The sequence below is a fragment of the Pseudophryne corroboree genome, chromosome 7, assembly GCF_028390025.1.
Source record: "Pseudophryne corroboree isolate aPseCor3 chromosome 7, aPseCor3.hap2, whole genome shotgun sequence".
Lineage (NCBI taxonomy): Eukaryota > Metazoa > Chordata > Amphibia > Anura > Myobatrachidae > Pseudophryne > Pseudophryne corroboree.
This window is the reverse complement of record NC_086450.1, coordinates 238,990,358-238,996,961: the sequence shown is the minus strand read 5'-3', so window position 1 is coordinate 238,996,961 and position 6,604 is coordinate 238,990,358.

Sequence of the window (6,604 nt, the reverse complement as noted above, 5' to 3'; positions counted from 1 at the left end):
TTCGATAGAAAAGGGACCGATGAAACGTGGTGCAAATTTCATCGACGGGACTCTAAGACGGAGGTTCCAGGTGGAAAGCCAAACCTTGTCACCAGGTTTCAGGCTAGGAACTGCACGTCTTTTGCGGTCAGCAAAGAACTTATACCGGCTAGAAGCCTTCTTGAGAGAAGCATGAATCTTCCTCCAGGTTGAAGAGAACTGACTCAAGACAGCAGTGGCAGCAGGAACATCAATGTGAGGAAGTTCTTGAAAATCTGGAACACGGGGATGTTGTCCATATACAGCAAAGAACTGAGTTGTTTCTGTAGCAGTATGGTAGCGGAAATTGTGGGCAAATTCAGCCCATGGGAGCAGGTCCAACCAGTCATCTTGAGAAGACGAAACATAAAGTCTTAAAAAGGTTTCTAACTCTTGGTTTACCCTCTCCGTCTGCCCATTCGTCTGAGGGTGGTAGGCTGACGAAAACTTGAGGTTGACTTGCATGGCAGAACAAAGGGCTCTCCAAAATCTTGCCACAAACTGAACTCCACGGTCAGATATAATTTCAGTGGGTAGTCCATGTAAGCGGAAAATCTCCCGTAGGAAGATTTGGGCAAGCTTTGGTGCGGAAGGAAGACCCTGGAGTGGTACAAAATGGGCCATTTTGGTAAACCTGTCAACCACAACCCAGATGGTATTGAATCCTTGAGAAGAGGGAAGGTCAGAGATGAAATCCATGGACAAGTGTGACCAGGGACGGCTGGGAACAGATAATGGTTGTAACTGACCTGCTGGAGATTGTCGAGGAGTCTTGTGCTGCGCACACTTCGGGCAGGATGCCACGAAATCTTTGATGTCAACTTTCATCTTCGGCCACCAGTATGTCTCAGAGAGGAACTTGAAAGTTTTCAGGACACCAGGATGCCCAGTGAATTTGGACTGATGAGCCCAAGACAGCAACTTGGAACGGAGTTCTGGGGAAACAAAAGTCTTACCAGGAGGTGGAGCAGGAGAAACTTGAGACGAAGCAAATACCACTGGACTCAGGATGGAATGCAGAACCGAGTCGGACGTCTCCTCTTCGGACTCCATAGATCGGGATAAAGCGTCTGCCTTGATATTCTGAGAACCTGGGTGGAAATGAAGCTTAAAGTTAAAACGAGAGAAGAACATAGCCCACCGGGACTGGCGAGGATTGAGGCACTGGGCTGCCTTCAAATAAAGCAGATTTTTATGATCCGTATAGATGTTGAACGGAAATTTGGCCCCTTCCAGGAGATACCTCCATTCCTCAAGGGCCATCTTAATCGCTAGTAGTTCTTGATCTCCAATGGAATAGTTAGCTTCTGCAGGGAGGAATTTACAAGAATAAAATCCACAAGGGTGAATCTTCCCATCAGTTCCCTTCTGGGAGAGAACAGCTCCAACTCCTACTGTGGAGGCATCCACCTCCAACTCGAATGGCTTGTTTACATCCGGTTGAGACAGAACTGGAGCAGACATAAAGGCCAGCTTGATCTTTTGAAATGCCGCTAAAGCTTCTTCTGACCAGTTGGAATGATCTGCCCCTTTCCGAGTTAAGTTGGTAATAGGAGCGATGAGAGTTGAAAATCCTCGGATAAACTTCCTATAATAATTGGCGAATCCCAGGAATCGCTGAATAGACTTGAGACTACTTGGAATGGACCAATTGGCAATGGCTTCCAACTTTGTCGGGTCCATCTGGAGATCCGATCCGGAAATTATATACCCCAGGAAGGGTATGGAGGGAACTTCGAAGGTACACTTGGATAATTTGCCGTAGAGACGGTTCTCACGAAGACGTCAGAGGACCTCACGGACTTGCAGACGATGAGAAGAGAGATCTTGGGAGAAGATGAGGATATCATCCAGGTAAACTACGAGGTATTTGTACATAACGTCACGGAAGATTTCGTTAACAAAGTGCTGGAACACTGCTGGGGCATTGCTCAACCCGAATGGCATTACCAGGTACTCGTAATGACCATCTCGAGTATTAAAAGCTGTCTTCCATTCGTCACCACTACGGATTCTGATGAGGTTGTAGGCACCGCGGAGATCTAACTTGGTGAAGATGCGGGCTCCCTTAACTCTATCAAACAATTCAGTGATGAGTGGTAATGGATAACTGTTTTTGATGGTAATGTCATTGAGACCCCGGTAGTCAATGCATGGACGTAATCCTCCATCCTTTTTTTTAACAAAGAAGAAGCCCGCACCAGCGGGTGAAGATGAGGGACGGATAAATCCTTTCTGTAAGTTCTCCCTGATGTAGTCGCTCATCGCCTCAGTTTCAGGAACGGATAACGGATAGGTACGCCCCCTTGGTGGTTTCTTGCCGGGAATGAGGTCAATGGGGCAATCCCACTCTCTATGGGGCGGCAGAACATCAGCGGCCTTTTCACTGAAGACGTCAGAGAAATCTTGGTAAGCCGCAGGAAGAGTTGACTGGGTTTTGACTTCAGAAGACTTGATAGGACAAACTTGGGCTAAGCAGGACTGGCGACAATGTGAACCCCAGGAAGTGAGTTGTAACGTAGACCAATCAATCTGCGGATTATGTAGTTGGAGCCAGGGCATTCCCAACACGATCTCCTGGGTTGCCTGAGGAATAACTAAAAACTTTATTAATTCAGAATGCAGGAACCCGACTCCCAGAACCACTGGTCTGGTTTGGTGAGAGATATTCCCCTTGGAGATTCGGCTACCATCTACTGCAGTGATGTAGACTGGATATGAGAGTTCGCAGATAGGCAAACGAAACTTATCTACCGCAGCTTGAGTGATGAAGTTTCCTGCGGCTCCACAGTCCACTAACGCAGATGCAGACTGAAGACCATCTGTAGTCTCTAAAGTCACAGGAAGAATGAGGTCTTGGTTTGAAGGAGCTTGTCTAGAAGATCCCAACTTGACTCCTCCTTTACAAGTCAGGATCTGGCGTTTCCCGAACGCACTGTACAAGAATTGATCTGGTGACCTGCAGCCGCACAATAAAGACACAGTCTCTCACGGAGTCTTATTAACCGCTCCTCAGGAGTTAAGCGGGACCTATTAACTTGCATAGGCTCATCAGAAGGTGGAGGCTGAAATTGTACTGAAGGTACCATTCTTGACTTGCACGGCTCACTACGAGCACGCTCACTGTTGCGTTCGCGGATGCGAGAGTCCAACTTGATGCATAGAGAAATCAGTTCAGGCAATTGCTCAGGGACATCGCGGGTTGCCAGTTCATCCTTGATCCGATCTGAAAGTCCATGCCAGAAGGCTGCTACCAGGGCTTGATTACTCCACTGAATCTCTGCGGCTAACGTTTGGAACTGGATGACATATTGTCCCAGACTCCGGGTACCTTGACGAAGCTGAATAAGGTCTGCAGAGGCTGATGTTGCACGGCCTGGCTCGTCAAAGATACGTCTGAAGGTTGACACGAATTCAGCGTAGTTGTTCATCAGAGGGTCAGCACGTTCCCACAGAGGAGACACCCAACTCAAGGCAGAACCAGAGAGCAGTGAGATAATGTAGGCAACCTTGGATCTTGACGTGGGGAAATTGTGTGATAATAATTCAAACTGGATTTCACATTGGTTAAGGAACCCGCGACATAGCTTCGGACTGCCATCATATTTGCTAGGCACAGGCAGGTGCAAGCGTGACACTGGAGCTGATGCAGCCGGCGTAGAAGAACTCACAGCACTTGCAGGTGCTGGGGTAACTGGAACTGGAGTAGCAAGTACACTAGGCAGGGTTTGCTGTAGTGTATCAATCCGGGAGGACATCCCTTGCAGAAACTGGAACATCTGCTACTGCACAGCCTCTTGACCATCCAAGCGGGAGACCAGATTTTGTAAGGCCCCTGACCCCACACTCTGACCACCGTCCGAGTCCATCGGTCCTGAACTTACTGTCAGGTTCGGTTTTGCTTGTGTCCCCGGAGGGGGCGCTAGTGGGTCAGTGGAGGTAGGATGGAAGAAGTGAGGAGGCTGGATTGGGTTTCTGCGCATCAGCGCAATGGTGTTTTATTAACATAAAAGTTCACACAATAAGGCAGCAGAATAACGTGCAGGAATAAACAATAAAAAGTATGCAATGGAAATGGTGCAGCTTGGAAGCTGAGAGTCTATGGAGGAAATGGTAATGATGGATAAGTTCACTGGTGTGAGAACCAGAATGGTTTAAAACGTGGAGCCAGCAGAGATGGTAATAAATGTGTAGCAAACCTGGTAGCAGATGCAGGAGACTCAGGTGGAAGTTCACAGAGCAGTTCGTTAAGCACAGGCAGCTAGCAAGCTGCTTCACAGGTGAGGTGATGGAATGCACCTGGAGAGAGTCTCTACTGCAGAGGCTGAAGCACACTGCGGTTGTAGTTAGGTGTGGAGCCAAATACAGATGCAGGGGTTGCTGATGCTTGTAGTTCCACGGAGATGTAGGAAGGTAACCAGGAACACGGAGGAACAGGTAGGTAACCAGGAACACGGAGGATCAGATGTGGCTATGGTGAGTCGATTCCTGACACTTATATTTCAGTTGCACTAAGCATGTAGCTTTCACAGGAATTTCCTCCCCAGTATACCCTGTAACTTTCACTTTGGCTGGATGAATTTTAGGTTTTACTCTAAAAGTCTTATAGTCTTGAAACGATATTAAATTCACCTGCGCGCCAGTATCAAGCTTAAAGGGAATGACAATCTCGTTCACAGTTAAAGGGACAATCCATTCTTTCTTATCTGCACAGCAAAGTTCAATGCAATCCACAAAGAATTCCTCTGTTTGTTTAACAGCATGCACACTGGTTGTTTCACTTTTAATTTTACAGCATTTGGCAAAGTGATTAAGTCTACCACATTTCATGCAGGTTTTACCATAAGCCGGGCACATTTTAGGATTGTGAGCATTTCCACATCTACTACACATTTCCTTATTAGACTGTGGCTTAGACTGCTTCATTCTTGAGAATGGAGGTTTGCTTAGCTCTGTATTCTGCACTACATGGAAAGCACCATCAGCGTCCTTGTGTAACTTTTTGGCTTGAAATCTAGTTATTTCTGCAGATCTACACATAGTCATTGCCTTGTCTAGTGTTAGGTCTTGCTCTCTCAGCAGTCTCTCTCTGAGTCCATTATCAGGTATTCCACAGACAATACGATCTCTAATCAGTGAATCCTTTAAATCACCAAACTCACAGGTTTTACTGAGTGATTGCAGCTCTGTAACATACTGATCAAATCCATCTCCAGACTTCTGTTCACATGTGAAAAACTTATATCTTTCATATGTCACATTTTTCCTTGGCACAAAGTAATCTTCAAACTTTTTCATTATAGAAGATAGCACCATATTCTGCCCCTCAGCAAACTGAAAACTATTATAAATGTCCAGCACATCCTCTCCTATCACATGGAGGAAAATGGATGCCTTTGTTTTGTCAGCCTCTGTATCAGCTCCACATGCAGCAAGATATATATTAAACCTTTTCTTAAATCTTTTCCAGTTTTCAGACAAGTTACCAGACATCAGCAATCATGCCTGTTGGAGGAGCTAGTTTATCCATGGTTACTCACTGTTTGAAGAGAGGAGCACACGGCAGACACTGAGTATCACAGCCTTACAGACTTCTGCAGGATTCTTTCACACTCTGAGAGCACTAGCAGTCCAAGATAAACTTCTTCTGACACCATGTTTTGTTCATATGTTTGCAAATCCAGTCATCAGGACACAGAGACATGTGAGTTCACTGCTGTGCTGCTTTATTCCATCACCAACTACAGACACACTGCACACTGGACCACCCACTTCCCAGCATTACCCTGGTCCTAGGGACCATCACTGAAGATTCAGGCTTACACATGTTAGTAAGGGAGTGTCTACAAATATTAAGCATTCTAATACACTAACATCACCCCATGTAAAATCCCCTACCCAGCTAAGTGTCAGTGAAGTCACATGCTGTCTATGACTGCACTTTCTTCACTGTGACTGGCAGTGATTTCCTATTGGAAGTCCTACCTGTCAGTCACAGACACACAAGGCAGTCACATTGGGAGGTTTTTTCTCCCTGTCGGACAACCAGACTGTGCTGTGATAAACAGAGAGCTGACTTCCTATAGGACACCATGCTTTGCCTTTGGCACAAAACAATCTGAGCCAGCTTTTATGGGCTGCAACCGATGCAGTTCATAGAAGCTGGGGGTTTGTGCAAGCACAGTTGCACCGCCCATTGTGTAGGTGTCGGTACCCGGGCCTGGTGGCTGTCTATCTCCTCCCCTCTCCCCAGCTGCCCTCCTACTAGATGTAAATAGAAGCCGTCACAGTCTGTGACTATTCTGACCAGCCCTCCCTGACACTTAAGGGGAGATGTACTAAGCACTGAAAAGAGTAGAGAAGTGAGCCAGTGGAGAAGTTGCCCATGGCAAACAATCAGCATTGAAGTCATATCTATAATTTTTATACTATAAAATTATACAGGGCAGCTAATTGATTGCCATGGGCAACTTCTCCACTGGCTCACTTGTCCACATGTTTCACTGCTTAGTACATCTCCCCGTGAATCAAAATTGTGACTTTTTCATGGTGAACGGGAGCAAAGGAAGATTGTGCTTTCCCAATT